This window comes from Macaca fascicularis, chromosome 5, assembly GCF_037993035.2.
Source record: "Macaca fascicularis isolate 582-1 chromosome 5, T2T-MFA8v1.1".
Taxonomy (NCBI): domain Eukaryota; kingdom Metazoa; phylum Chordata; class Mammalia; order Primates; family Cercopithecidae; genus Macaca; species Macaca fascicularis.
This window is the reverse complement of record NC_088379.1, coordinates 163069793-163085620: the sequence shown is the minus strand read 5'-3', so window position 1 is coordinate 163085620 and position 15828 is coordinate 163069793. Positions and strand designations below refer to the sequence as shown.

Genomic DNA, 15828 nt, shown 5'->3' with positions numbered 1-15828 from the left:
TTTCCGCACAAGTGAGAGCTTGGCAGGGCCATTTCAAAATATATCAAGGAAATACATCTTGGAGTAAAATACTTTGATTTCTTTCAGGGCCCACTGTCTGTCATGCTGGTATCTTATTGCTACAAAGAGAGTTTGTTTTGTCGATCTTAGGTTCTCTTTTAATGTTAATTCTGGTCAACTGTGCCTGAATTCCAAAGAGAAAAAGGTATAAGGAGGCATGCCCAACCACCCTTTCCCACCATGGCCTGAACTAGTGTTCAGGTTTACTTTTATTTTTAAATTTTATTTTATTTTTTAATTTCAATAGGTTTTGGGGGGACAGGTGGTGTTTTGATACATGGGTACATTATTTAGTGGTGATTTCTGAGGTTTTGGTGTACGCATCAACTGAGCAGTGTACACTGTACCCAATGTGTAGTCTTTTATCCCTCACTCTCCTTCCATTCTTTCCTCTGAGGCCTCAAAGTTCATTGTATCATTCTTATGACTTTGCATCCTCACAGCTTAGCTTCCACTTATGAGTGAGAACATACAATGTTTGGTTTTCCATTCCTGAGTTACTTCACTTAGAATAATGGTCTCCAATTTTATCCAGGTTGCTGCAAATGCCATTATTTCATACCTTTTTATGGGTGAGTGGTATTCTATGGTATATGTGTACCACATTTTCTTTATCCACTTAATTGATGGACATTCGGTCTGGTTCCACATTTTTGCAATTGCAAATTGTGCTGCTATAAACATGCATGTGCAAGTGTCTTTTTTGTATAATGACTTCTTTTCCTCTGGGTAGATATCCAGTAGTGGGATTGCTGGATTAAATGGTAGATCTACTTTTAGTTCTTTAAGGAATCTTCACACTGTTTCCCATAGTGGTTGTACTAGTTTACATTCCCACCAGCAGTGCAAGCATGTTCCCTTTTCACCACATCCATGCCAACATCTATTATTTTTTATTATGGCCATTCTTGCAGGAGTAAGGTGGTATCACACTGTGGTTTTGACCTGCATTTCCCCGATCATTAATGATGTTGAGCATTTTTTCATATGTTTGTTGACCATTTGTATATCTTCTGAGAATTGTCTATTCATCATGTCCTTAGCCCAGTTTTTGATGGGATGGGTTTTTTTTTTTTTGTTTGTTTGTTTGTTTTGTTTTGTTTTTTTTCTGTTTCTTGCTGATTTGTTTGAATTCCTTGTAGATTCTGGATAATAGTCCTTTGTCATGCATAGTTTGTAAAGATTTTCTCCCACTCTGTGGGTTGTCAGTTTACTCTGCTGATTATTTCTTTTGTTATGCAAAAGTTTTTTAGTTTAATTAAGTTCCATCTATTTATCTTTTGTTGTTGTTGTTGTTGCAATTTGCTTTTGTGTTCTTGGTCATGAAGCCTTTGCCTAAGCTGATGTCTAGAAAGGTTTTTCGGATGTTATCTTCTGGAATTTTTATGGTTTCAGGTTTTATATTTAAGTCTTTTATCCATTAGAGTTGATTTTTGCATAAGGTAAGGGGTGAGGATACAGTTTCATTCTTCTACATGTGGCTTGCCAATTATCCTAGCACCATTTGTTGAATAGGGTGTCCTTTACCCACTTTATGTTTCTGTTTGCTTTGTTGAAGATCAGTTAACTGTGAGTATTGGACTTATTTCTGGGTCCTCTATTCTGTTGCATTGGCTATGTGACTGTTTTTATACCAGTACCATACTGTTTTGGTGACTATAGCCTTATAGTATAGTCTGAAGTCAGGTAATGTGATGGCTCCAGATTTGTTCTTTTTGCTTAGTCCTACTTTGTCTGTGTGGACTCTTTTTTGGTTCTATGTGAATTTTATGATTTTTTTTTTCTAGTTCTGTGAAGAATTATGGTGGTATTTTGATAGGAATTGCATTGAATTTGTAGATTGCTTTTAGCAGGGTGATCATTTTCACAATATTAATTCTACCTATCCAAACACACATGAGATGTGTTACCATTGGTTTGTGTCACCTATGATTTCTTTCAGCAGTGTTTTGTAGTTTTCCTTGTAGAGATATTTTACCTCCTTGGTTAAGTATATTCCTAAGTAATTTATTTTATTTATTTTTTTTTGCAGCTATTGTAAAAGGGGTTAAGTTCTTGATTTGATTCTCAGCTTGGTTGCTGTTGGTGTATAGCAGAGTTACTGATTTGTGTACACTAATTTTGTATCCTGAAGCTTTACTGAATTCGTTTATCAGTTCGAGAAGTTTTTTGGAGGAGTCTTTAGGGTTTTCTAGGTATACAATTATATAATCAGTGAACAGTGACAATTTGACTTCCATTTTACTGATCTGGATGTCCTTTATTTCTTTCTCTTTTCTGATTGTTCTGGCTAGGACTTCCAGTATTATGTTGAATAGAAGTGGGAAAAGTGGGATGTTTGTCTTGTTCCAGTTTTCAGGGGGAATGCTTTTAACTTTTCCCCATTCAGTATAATGTTGGCTGTGGGTTTGTCATAGATGACTTTTATTACCTTAAGGTATGTCCCTTCTATGCCAATGGTTTTAACCAAAAATTGATGCTGGATTTTGTCAAATGATTTTTCTGCATCTGTTGAGATGACCATGTAGTTTTTATTTTAAATTCTGTTTATGTGGTGTATCACATCTATTGACTTGCTTGCATATGTTAAATCATCCCTGTATCCCTGGTATGAAACCACTTGATCATGGTGGATTATCTTTTTGATACGCTGGATTGGTTTAGCTAGTATTTTGCTGAGGATTTTTGCATCTTTGTTCATTAGGGATATTGGTCTGTAGTTTCCTCTTTTTTCGTTGTGTCCTTTCCTGGTTTTGCTATTGGGTGATGCTGGCTTCATAGAATGATGTAGGGATGATTCCTTCTTTCCCTGTCTTATAGTGGAATAGTGTCATAGGATTGGTACCAGTTCTTCTTTGAATGTCTGGTAGAATTCAGCTGCGAATCCATCTGGTCCTCGACTTTTTTTGTTGGCAATTTTTAAATTACTGTATTAGTTAGGGTCTCTAGAGGGACAGAACTAATAGGTTCGATGTATATATGAAAGGGAGTTTACTAAGGATTTTTGACTCACACAATCACAAGGCGAAGTCCCACAATATGCCGTCTGCAAGCTGAAGAACAAGGAAGCTGGTCCAAGTCCTCATATCTCAAAAGCGGGGAAGTCAGCAGTGCAGCCTTCAGTCTGTGGCCAAAGGCCTGAGAGACCCTGGCAGATCACTGGTGTAAGTCCAAGGGTCCAAAAGCTGAAGATCTTGGGATCTAATATTTGAAGGCGGGAACCATCCGGTGTGGGAGAAAGTTGAAGGCCAGAAGACTCAGCAAGTCAGCTTCTTCCACCTTTTCTGCCTGCTTTATTCTAGTTGTGCTGGCAGCTAATTAGATGGTGCCCACCCAGATTGAGGGTGGGTCTGCCTCTCCCAGTCCACTGACTCAAATGTTAATCTCTTTGGCAGCACCCTCACAGACACACCCAGGAACAATACTTTGCATCTTTCAATCCAATCAAGTTGACATTCAATATTAACCATCACAGTTACTGTTTCAGTCCTTCTGCTTGTTACTGGTCTGTTCAGAGTTTCTATTTCTTGCTAGTTTAATCTGGGAGGGTTGTATATTTCCAGGAATTTGTCCATCTCCTCTAGGTTCTCTAGTTTGTGTGCGTAAAGGTGTTCATATTACCCTTGAATGATCTTTTCTATTTCTATTGGTTGTAGAATGCCCCAGGCGTAGAGATCAGTTCAGTTGGTTGGGGGCTTAGAATTTTATTTTTGGTTTACATCATCCTGCAATAATCATACTCGCCATAGCTACCATTTGTTGAGCTATGAGAAATAGTCTTACCCCATTTGGGAGGTGAGTAAACTGAAGTTTGGTGAGGTTCAGTGTCTCACTCAAGTTCCTACAACTACTCAAGTCTGGAGCTGGGATCTGTTGGAATCTGTTGATGGTAAAAGTGTCTTCTTTCCAACATTCCACACTGTGTTTCAATGGTCACTTGGCCATGTAACTTATTTTCCTTCTTTCCAGTTAAATTTATTGCAAATTTTTCATGAAGAGTCTACATTAGAGAATAATAAATATTGATCATCTACATAATTGTGTGACTCCTCACGTTTTATAAGGTTTTCTTATGACTCTTTTCTCCCTTTGATAAATATCTTAGGACTTTCTCCAGCACCTCATTCTGATTACTGCGTTTCCCTTCCCCCATTTTAGAAAAAAAACTTTTCTGTTGTTGCATTGTTAACTAGTATCTTGTAGAAATTTAGAATGGCCTCAGGACATTTGGAAAACATTATCCTTTTGTTAATTGATTGTTTTGTGAGTGTGAGCAGGAGGAAGAAATTGGAGAAGGACAAAAATGTAGGAAGAAAACCAGTTTAGTAGAGTCACAGACTACAAAATAGGAACTTTGATGGAGGAGGAAAGGATCCCTGATGTCAGTGGTGCAGAGACACCAGCAAGGACTGAATTGGGGAGTAGGACATTTGACTTGGCAAGGAGGTGGTCAGCAGCCACCAAGTTCTGCCTCCTTAAAGAGTGTTCAAGGGTCCAGCTATAAGGCTGTAACTGGTTTTAAGCATTATATATGCATTATCTCATTATTCCATTTTATTAATGTACTAGCTCTGTGAAGTAGGCATCCTCCATTTTATAGGCAGGAAAACTGAGGCACAGAGAAGTTATTATCAAGAGCTATAAAGAGTCTGGGATTTTACTTTACTTGGAAGCTAACAGGTGAGTCTGCCACAGGTTGATAGATGTTAGCAGAAGATATGAGACTCCTGGGTCAGAAACAAATGACTTTATTACTCATGATATAGCAGGTGCCATGAGTTTTATGCTCCCTTGCCTCTCAAGTTCTATTGGGGCAATACAGAGTGGCCTTGGTGAATGCTTCAGATAGTGTGTTTATGTTACTGCTGAGGGACTCTAAGCTTAGGAAACCCCCCATTCTATAAGGGGCTGCTAGCTAACCTGCCAAATATTTGCCTCAGATGGATACATTATCTTTATTATCTTTGTCAGGAAACAAATCTGCCCTTCATCTCAGAGGGAGATACTCTCTGTTTGGTATGCTAATACTCTTAAAAATACATACAGACTTTGGGAGGCTGAGGCGGTGGGGGGGATCACGAGGTCAGGAGATCGAGACCATTCTGGCTAACATGGTGAAACCCCGTCTCTACTAAAAATACAAAAAACTAGCTGGGTGTGGTGGCGGGTACCTGTAGTCCCAGCTACTCAGGAGGCTGAGGCAGGAGAATGGTGTGAACCCGGGAGGTGGAGGTGGCAGTGAGCCGAGATCATGCCACTGCACTCCAGCCTGGGTGACAGAGCAAGACTCCCTCTCAAAACAAACAAACCAATCAACCAAAACAAACAAACAAACAAACAAAAAACCCCCAAAAACAAAACAAAACATACAGAACAAAATCTAATGTAAGATGTGCAGAAATGCCATGAAGAATTGTCTCTCAACAATTATCTAACTTGTTCAATGTTACATAGCTAGTAAGTTCCTGAACAGAGATATCATCAAATCTGGCTAATGCTAGATTCTATGTTTTTAGCCATTATTGTATAACTACTACCAAGTTATCCTTGGATTAATGAAACAAGTCCATATGATAAAATGTCATAGTGATAAAGTGGAGAAGGAATGAAAGTACCTAGGGTGAAGTAGGTAAAGGTTCTCACTACGAGGTCAAGTGTTTGGGGAGTGGTAAGCAGAGATATGGAAGTTCCTGAGAATGATTAGGTCAATGGAAAGTAAATTATGAACCTGGCAGTGAAGTCTATGAGAAAGGACCTTGAGATTTGAAGCTGATGAACATAAGCGCTAACCTATTGTGAATACAGGGCAAACCTTTATGTTCTCTAGTGACATGGGTTTTAATTCTGAACGCCTCAACTAAATCTCATTCCACCCAACTGCCTTTATCATTCTTTCTTCTATTGAGGGAAGCTCAATTTATGCAACATCTACCATGTGTTATAGTGAGGAAAACAACCAGAATGGTAGCAAAGTAGTACAAGGTGATTATCCTCACTGCCCCACTTTAAGCTTTTTAAAAATTATTTAGTTAAGGAAACATAGTGTATGAAACAAATGATAGTTCCATCTAAGAACTGCTGGATGACATAAGTTCTAATTTTTATGAGGTCAAAAGAGGAAGAGCGCTTCGCCATAAAATAGTGAAGGAGGAAGAGTTTGAGTAGGATTGTAGGCTGTCAATGATAGAGAGGATAGGGACAAGTATGAGTAAGAATATAAGATTGGTACTGTTCTTGTGACATTCAGGGCATTCTAAATATACCATTTGAAGCAGAGAGTTCTTTGAGGGGAGTAGTAACGCTTGCTGCCTCTAAGAGATACGATTCAACATAGAGGAAGAGAGATGTTTGTCCAAGATGTGTGTTTACTTTGTAACTTTCTGCTGTTCATACTTGTTCCTGACTGAGCAAGAACAAATTCCAGCTGATCCTCAGTCTTCTTCTGAGTGCATCAGCAGCTTTAATCATTATCGTGCCTATTGTCTGTGGTCTTGAGGACGAATCTGAACATGTGAAATCACTATTAGGAGTTTTCAACAAAGATCAATGTTTAAAATCTGTTGCCCCCTCTGCCTGGGGTGGGACGGCCTTTCTCTTTTTTGATACTCCATAAGGTTGAGGTCTCTGCAAGACTTTTCTAGAACTTACTCAAATTATAATACCAAGATTGGAGCTCCTGATTTTAGCTATGGCTAAAGCACAAAGCTAAAATCAGAAGTTAATCTGATTATTAGAAGTTAATTTGGTTAGTATTTACAAAAGTAACACTGTTTGTCAAATTATATAGACAGGGATAGCAATTGAGAGAATGGACTTGCATATTTTGTTCATTCAACATTTATTTATTTCCCACAGTGCAAAAAGTAAGAGGCTAATTTCTTGCAGATGTTGCAGCATTTTACAATTTCAATAGTAAAGTATGAAACTACCTCTTTCCTTTTCTCTTACCAACTGTGGGAAGTCTAAAGCAAATTATATTTTTGCTAATCTTGTAGATGGCAATGGGCATTATTTATATTTTTCAGTTTTTCATTTTGAGCGATATTGAGGATATTATATTTTCTTTCCCTTTTTAAAAATAGAGACAAGGTCTCTCTGTGTTGCCCAGGTTGGAGTGCAGCGGTGTGATCAAAACTCACTGCAACCTCAGACTCTTGGGCTCAAGCGATCCTTCCACCTCAGCCTCCTGAGTAGCTGGGACAACAGGCGCACGCCACCACACTTTTTAAAATCTTAAAAAATTTTTTTAGAGACACGTCTCATCATTGTGTGCAGTCTGGTTTCAGACTCCTGGGCTCAAGTGATCCACCCGCCTCGGCCTCCCAAAGTGCTGGGCATGAGCCACCACACCCAGCCTCTATTTTCAAATATGTATAGATTATTTACATTTTACTTTCTGTGAATTGCTCACTCAAATCATTGTGCTTTTTTATTGCATTCTGTAGCTTTTTCTTATTGATTGATAAAAAGTTTTTGTATATCATGAAAATTAACCTTTGTCAATCCTATGTCTTAAACACTTTTTCTTACTTTGTTGTTCTTCTTTTGGCTTCGCTTACAGTAGATCTTACGCCAGATAAGTTTTTAATAAAATCATATCTTGATTCTTTTACTTCCTGTATTCACCATCATAAAAGTTTTTAAAAATTTAAATTAAATTAATTATTGTTTTTTTTTTGAGACAGGGTCTTGCTCTTTGCCTAGGCTGGAGTGTGTTGACATGATTATAACTTACTGCAGCCTCAACCTCCCAGCTCAAGTGATCATCTTGCCTCAGCCTCCTGAGTAGCTGGGACTATGGGTATGCGCCACCATGCCTGGCTAAGTTTTTGATTTTCAATAGAGATGGAGTCTCACTATGTGGCCCAGGCTGGTCTTAAACTCCGGAGCTCAAGTGATGTTCTTCCTTCGTCCTCTCAAAGTGTTGGGATTACAGGCATAAGTCACCACACCTGGCCATAAAATGTTTATAGAACAATATCAATCAAAAAAGTGTATTGAATAAATAAATAAACAAATGGACAAACTTAGGTCATTTTTCGTGAACGCCATAGTAAATAGTTATCATTATCTATACATTCTTTCTCATCAATTACACTGAAAATTTTATTTTAAATCAGAATAAGTGCTTCAGTTAAATGGTATTTAGAAATGTATTGGATGGATATTTGTGAACAATCTTAGAAAAGTTATGCCTGAAGCAAACTAAAATCACTTGCTCTATGATGCCAGAGCAAGAGCAATGGAATACAGAACCCAGTTGTTAATTTTCTGTACACAGTATTCTTTTTGTTTTACCCATTTAACAAATCTACATTCACAAAGCGTATGCCATTTTACTGGGTCTGTAAAATGTGAGAGAAACACAAGTAATCTTTTATTCTTGAAGCGTGGGGTATAAACTGCCTAGACAAAAAGTCACCTCCATTAGGAAGACAAAGAAAAGTATTTTAGAGAGTGTTTGAGTCTCCAAGATTTGGTCAAACTTCTCTCAAAAGATTATATAACATAACAGGAGCACATTTAGGAGGTAGAAAACTTGCTTTTTGACCAAAGAGACACTGTATTGTAATGGTTAGGAGCTGGGACTCTGCAGTCAGCTACATTTTAGTCCCATTTCTGCTACTACTGATTTAACCTCAAGAAGTTGCTTGAACCTCTGTCTGTATTGGTGTCCTCATCTGTAAAATAGGAATAATAATGGTGCATATATAGAGAGCTATTGAGATGATTAAATATTTTTATATACATAAAGCATTTAGAATGATGCCTAGTACATGGTAGGCGCTCAATAATTATTGCTTATGAATTAAGCAACTGATCATCCAGAAATAAGAGTAGAAATAAGTAAGAATTAAATAAACTATTTTATGATTATTTTTATTTATTAAATTATAAGCCATTCCCAAATAATTTCATTTGGACTTTCATACGTATAGGGCTTCGCCTATTAAGCTTTAATTATTTTTGACTAGTCTGTCTTGACAAACTGTGAATTTCTCAAGGGCAAGTCCCTGTCTTTTTCAACTTTGTAACAATTCTATTAGCAGCAGAGTGTCTGGAAATGTCACACTTACTCAGGGCATGGTTTACTGAAAAAAGAAAAAAAACTACTTAGTTATATTAAAATATTAAGTTCAAAGTGTCAGATTAAAAATGTTAAACATGAAAGATATAAACTATTCTCACAATACATGTATATTTAGCTTTGTTAAAGGAAGAGAATTAGAAGTTCAGAAAATAAAAGAATCAAACAAGTAAAAAATATTTAGTATTTTTACTGTTTGATGAAGTTCTTCATATACTTACATTTTCTAAGAATAACTGTTTATTTAATGATAAATTAATGGGTGTTAGCATAAGGGAGGACCAACAAAGATATGTCTTGGGAGATATTTTTTTCTACCATCAGATTAAAAGCCTGCATACATTTCTTTTCACTTGATTGTAAGAGACTTTTCTGAGCTCTTGTTTGCTGCAGACACTGAGTAGGTTTAGTGCTGGTAATAAAAGATGAATGGGACCATTTCCCAGCCCTCAAGAGTTATACAGTCTAGTAGAAGAGACAGATAATCACAGCAGAATATAGCAGGTGCCATAATTAGGAGTAATATTTTATAAAAAGAAATTTCAAGAGTGTAGACAGAAAATGTGACGTGTAATCTAGAAATGGAAAAACCTGCAGAAATTAGGTGAGTACAAGAGACGGGAAGAGAGTTTATGAGAGAGAGGAATTTTAGCAAAGGATTGAATGTATGCAAAAGTTCTTTAAGTGGGAGAAATGGTGCTTACAGAAATATCCTGTTCCCTAAAGGTGGTTTTCTCTCAGATGGCTATAGTAAACTTATATTCATAAATTCAACAGACAACAATAATATGAGTTGGTATGCCTTGCCTCCTAGATTTGTCTCTTTCAATTTAACTCTGTCCTCCTAATTCTTACCTGACTTCTAAAGAATTACTTCCTGAGTCTAATGAATTAGATTAAGAGGTGTTCATCTTTGTCCTACCTTCTCCTGTTTTTGATTCTGTGCATTTTTTTTCCCACTTAATGGTGTGAAAAAAGTAAGAATAAAAATTCCAACCAATCATTGTTGAAACAAGAGGGAACTTATTACTGTTCACGGAAAGATCTGTTTCTGCAGGAACATTCTATGTGCATAAGAAAGAAAGATTCCAACTATGGCCCTCTTGATAGATGATGAGGATTTTTCTCCTGCTTGATGGTCAAGGGTCTTGCTGCCAGCTTTCAGAGGTGAGTGAGGAAACACACTCACAGGCAGGTGCTATGACAGCAAGAGACATGGAGATCCAGGGTCCTAGACATTGGGATTTCAAATAGTTTGGGTTGGTTTTATTGTTTTGCTGAATCAGAATACTGCCAAACTAAATGACCTCTAGCCATGTATGTATTGGCAAGTTCAAGCAAACGAACGAAACAGTTTCGCATTAGTTTTCTAGTAAACAATGAGAGATGATGTAGTTGAATGTCGTCTTGGCTTCAAGTAGCAAAAAAAGTCTGGGATTAGTTGTCAGTATTGGGTAGCATGCTGAATTGGTGGATCTAGGGAGCAAAAATTGTCAAGGATCAGAGAGTTTAGAGAACAATATATTTCTGCTTTTTATTGTTTTTGAGGCATCTTCCCAATTTTTTAAATAGAGGTAATTAGAGTGGTTCGCTTAGTCACAAGGAATCACTTACTAAGGTAAAGGATAAGGGAATGTATGATGCTAGGCATTAAAAATGACAAATTCCAAACTTTCAGGTATGGACATGCTAAGCACTGAACAGTATTGTGGTTATTATAGACTTTTAATTGTGTACAACTAAGTTTGTCATAAATGAAATTCAAAAGTCTGACTTAGACACAGTTTCTACTATATATATTTCCATAGTTTGTCACTAGGATAAATTATTTCAGTATTGATGATGTTACTTAAGATAATTAATGATACTACTTAATAAAATAATGATGTTATCTTACTTAAGGAAGCTTCAGAAGACTTTCCAAATTATCTGGCAAAATTACAATCTTATTTTTCTGAGTATTGCTTGCAATAAATGAGCATATTGGGCAGAAAACTTGGTATTTATTGGGCACCTATGATGTGTTCACTGTTTTATATGTTTAGATGTATGGAGACAGAGAAAATGATGTAAAATAAGTACATATACAGATCTACTTATGATATCAAGGAACATGAATATTTTTTGCAGTGAAATAATGTAAACTAATGGTAAAACATGACAAAAAATGTAGAATTTTATCAAAGAAGAGTTTGGGCTATTTTAATATTAGTAACAAGAAAGTTTGACTTATATTTTATTTTATTCAATTATTTTATTATGCTAAGTTTAATTTATGAAACTGTATTTTTACACATCATCACATTTCAGGAGACAGCAAAAAGGATTTTTTTTATGCATGTGTAGCTAAACAATAATTTACTTTAATAGCAAGTGGTCACTTCTTCAAACTTGATGTCCAGAAGTAAAATTGGTTACCTCATTAAACTTGATGTCCAAAAGTAAAATTGGTTACCTCATCACCTAGCAATTTGTCATCTTGACTGGCCTGTTTTTATTCATGACATTACTATTTTTAAAATATGCCAGGTTTGAGATTTTTGTGTCATCTTTTAATCTTTCTCTGCTTAGTGTTTCATATTTAAGTAGTAGTGAACTTTTATGTTCCTCAAAATCATTCCTGTCACTTTTTCCTTTTCATTTCTATTAATGTTACCTCAATCAGACTTTTGTCAATGTAGATCAAGTTGCTGTAAGAGACTCTTAACTAATCTCCTGGTCTTTAGTCTTCCCCAACTGCCAATTAATGTGCAAATCATTGCTGAATTTATCTTTCCATTTCCCTTTTAATCATATTGCCACTTGCAAAATAAAATCTCTAAAGACTTCCATTTGATTGGAAAATAAAGTTTAAATTCTTTAGAACATTAAAAATTATTATGGAAAATTAAACATATGCAAAAATAGACAGGATATTATAATAAACCCCTATGTGCCTGTCACTCAGCTTCAGCAATTATCAGCTCATGATCCATCTTGTTAAATCTCTATCTCTATCTACTTTCCACATCCACATTAATTTCAAGAAAATAATTGGCATTATATTATTTCATCTGTAAATATTTCAGTGTATATCACTAGAAGATAAAACATATAAGCACATTACTACGATCACACCCAAAATAAAATTGAGCAGTGATTTAGTCAAATATCTGATCAGTGGCCACATTTTTGTTTCATAAATGTCATTTATATCTTTCAGTTTGTTTGTTTGAATCAATATTTAAATAATGCCCACACTTTGTGATTGGTTGACGTGTCTTCTAATCTATGGACTTCATCTCTATATCTTCTCTTTTCCATTTCAATAGCCTGTTGAAGAAACCAGATCATGTGTTTTGTAGAGTTCACACTCTAGATTTTGCTGGTTGTACTTTTGCGGTGCCTTTCTTTTGCCCTTCCATTGTCTATATTCCCTATAGATTGGTGTTGAATTGATGATCAAATTTAGATTTGATTTATTTTGTCAAGTCTTCTTTGTAGATAGTGTTGTGTTCTTTTATCACAAGACATCATATCTGGTTAGTCCTTTTTGTGATAATAGCATCTACTGATGTTCACATTGATCCACCAGTTCACTGGGAATTGAAAAATGGTGAGATATTAATTATATAATTAATTCTTCATTTATTAGTTGGACTACTTCTTTAAAGAGAAATCTCACCTTATGTCCTTTGTGGTTATCCAAAGGTACAGTTTATATAGAAAAAAAAATAGCATGCTTTTAATAAATCCCATGACCTAATTTGCTAACTTTCCAATCTTGTCTGCCACTATTTCCTCATACGGGGTGTGTGTGTGTGTGTGTGTGTGTGTGTGTGTGTTGTAGTTTGGTCTATCCACTGCTGGTTGAATATGCCCCACACTCTTTTTCATGGTCTCTTCACCACTGCCTTTAGTGGTGGAGATTGAATAGGTCTTTCTTTGAATGTTTCACAGTGTGGAGCTGCTCATTATGGTATTTGGTGCTGTAAGAAACCACAACATCGGCCAGGCGCGGTGGCTCACGCTTGTAATCCCAGCACTTTGGGAGGCTAAGGCGGGTGGTCAGGACATCATGACCATCCTGGCTAACACAGTGAAACCTTGTGTCTACTAAAAATACGGAAAAATTAGCCTGGCATGGTGGCGGGCGCCTGTAGTCCCAGCTACTCGGGAGGCTGAGGCCGGAGAATGGCGTGAACCCGGGAGGCAAAACTTACAGTGAGCCGAGATTGTGCCACTATACTCCAGCCTGGGAAACAGAGCGAGACTCCATCTCAAAAAAAAAAAAAAAAGAAAGAAAGAAAGAAGGAAAGAAAAAAAAAAAAGCAAATACAAGGACACTGACCAATGAATCTCCCTTTTGGGCATTAACCTCATTTTTCTAGTGGAGACTTGACTTTTAAGACCACATTCTCTCACTTCACATAATTTAAGCATTTTTTTCATGATGGCAACTTTAAGAAAAAGAATAGCCTAGCCACCCTGACCTATGTTCATTATAGAGGCATAGCTTATGAGATACTTGTCCTCAATAACCAGAATGTACTTCTGAATGTTTTCTGATACATTCTGGTTATTGAGGCCCGATAGCTCATAAGCTATGCCTCTATGATGAACAGGGGTCATTATAACATGTGCTCGTACACATCCTTTTCAGACTGATCTTTGTCTCAAATCATATCTCTTCCATTAAGAAACATATAGATTCCTCATGTCTGCTTCCAACCTGAAAGCCTCTAGAACTTAATATATTCCTTCCATCTACTATCTAGCATTCATGCTCAGAGATTGCTGGCGTTGTTGTTCTAAAGCCTCATCTGCATCACAGGTAGACTAGAAAATTGGTTAACATAAGTTTTTGCTCTTAAATTAGTCTGAATTAAAGAAGGAAATGTCTGATCAAATATGTTATATTTATAATTTTCAAATTGCTAAGTGACAACTAGTTGAGCATTACTGGATTCATTCTAATTTTATTATTAATCAAAAGTGCAGTATATATTTTTAAATTTTATGTCTCTTTTGCTTATTTCCACCCTTGTGGTGAATTTTTTTAGACTATGTTGAAATTGATCAGTGCATAGTATGCTTCAATGGCAAGTCTAGTTATAGACATAGCTGGGCTAGAAAGATGAGAGATTTGAGGAAGCCTGTGTGATTTAATAAATAACTATTTGAGATTCAAACATTGTTTAATGTATTGCTGGGACTAGCTTTTAGGATTGGCCTCTTCACTAAGCCTGTGCCATTGAACCATAGACAGTCTGAAACCAACCTTGTTGGGTATGTTCGAGCAAAGCAAGAGGTCAAAGCACCGAACCTCTGAGTAAGTCTGGTAGGATGCAAATATAACTGTTTTGGAAAAATGAACAGGATAGTGTTTTCATAGGAACATCTGAGAGGGCAGACAGATATTCATTGGGCTCAATGTATATGGTTTTTGTATGTATTTTTTAAAATTTATGACTCATTATTGGCTAATGAAGAAGTAGATTCAGAGAGGGTTAAGGGTTAAGTGAGAGCTGTTTCAACCAGTTCTAAAGTAGGATAAGTATTCTATTAGTTTCATGCTCTTCCCAACCGTATTCATGATGTTTATGGACATGTATCACTAAGAGTTATATGGAGCTTCCAAGAATTATTACTGTTGTGTGGTCAACTTGAATGAAACTGTTTGGGGCATGGTTTTTGTGTGCCTTTCTGGGAGTCCATACGGGCAAAACTATTTTCACAGTAATACTGAGACTTTGTTTTTTCGCTTTTTTCAGTGTTGATATATGCAGTAGTTGTTAAATCTGTTGATGCTTTAGCATAAATAAAGGCAGGCACCAAACTGTACCAGTGGTCATTGTACCCTTCACTGCCACTGCAGTCACAGGAAGAAAAATAACACATGAAATAAATGCCAGATTCCCTTAAAATTTTTCTTGAAGCAGTGAAAATCTATTAATTTTTAAAAATCTGTACTTGTAAGTCTCTGTCTTTTTAATATCTTGTGTGACAAAATGAGAATGTGTAAAGCACATCAACTTATCCCATAGTGCAATGGTTGTCTTGAGGAAACTACTTACATAATGTTTGACTTGTGAGCTGAACTAGCTGCTTTTTTCATTAAATGCTATTTTAACTTGAAAGAACAATGCCACTTCTCTCATTTCTTTGGAAAGTATAGCAAGTTCCTTTAAAATACGTAATTTGTATTAACATATGATAGGTTATTTTTATATGAATTTAATGCATACTTATTTTTAAAATTCTTGGCTTTAATTTTTCATTTTATATGGTAAATAATCAGAAATGAATACTCTTAGGTGGTCCTCAGTAATTTTTAAGAGTGTGAAAGAATTCTGAAATCAAAAGTTTGAGGACCACTATTCCAGGCTATCTTTTCTGAAATATACTCCCTTTTGTCTATATAAGATCCAATAACTTCAAAGGTATTCCATTTCTGTGGTTCTAAGATTCTGTGATTTTAAGATTTTGACATTTTCACAAAAGGACGGGTAGGGGAAAACAGATCTTTTAGTCCATAGCCATCTGCATTCTGTTTCAATGGGTGAGCTGAGTGGAGCTGGTATGCGTTCTTTGATTTCTTTCAACAATCATTTATAAAGTACCTGCACTGTATAAAGTATGATGCTGGTTGCTATAGAGAATACCCAGCGAATCATACTTAGAGGCATTAAGTTATAATC

At 36.2% G+C, this 15828-nt stretch overlaps 1 protein-coding gene across 4 annotated transcripts in view; it reads left to right on the top strand.

Annotated features, from left to right (window-relative positions):
* Positions 1–15828, top strand: part of GASK1B (golgi associated kinase 1B) — a 47522-nt gene that overhangs the window by 16975 nt on the left and 14719 nt on the right. The window lies entirely within an intron of this gene.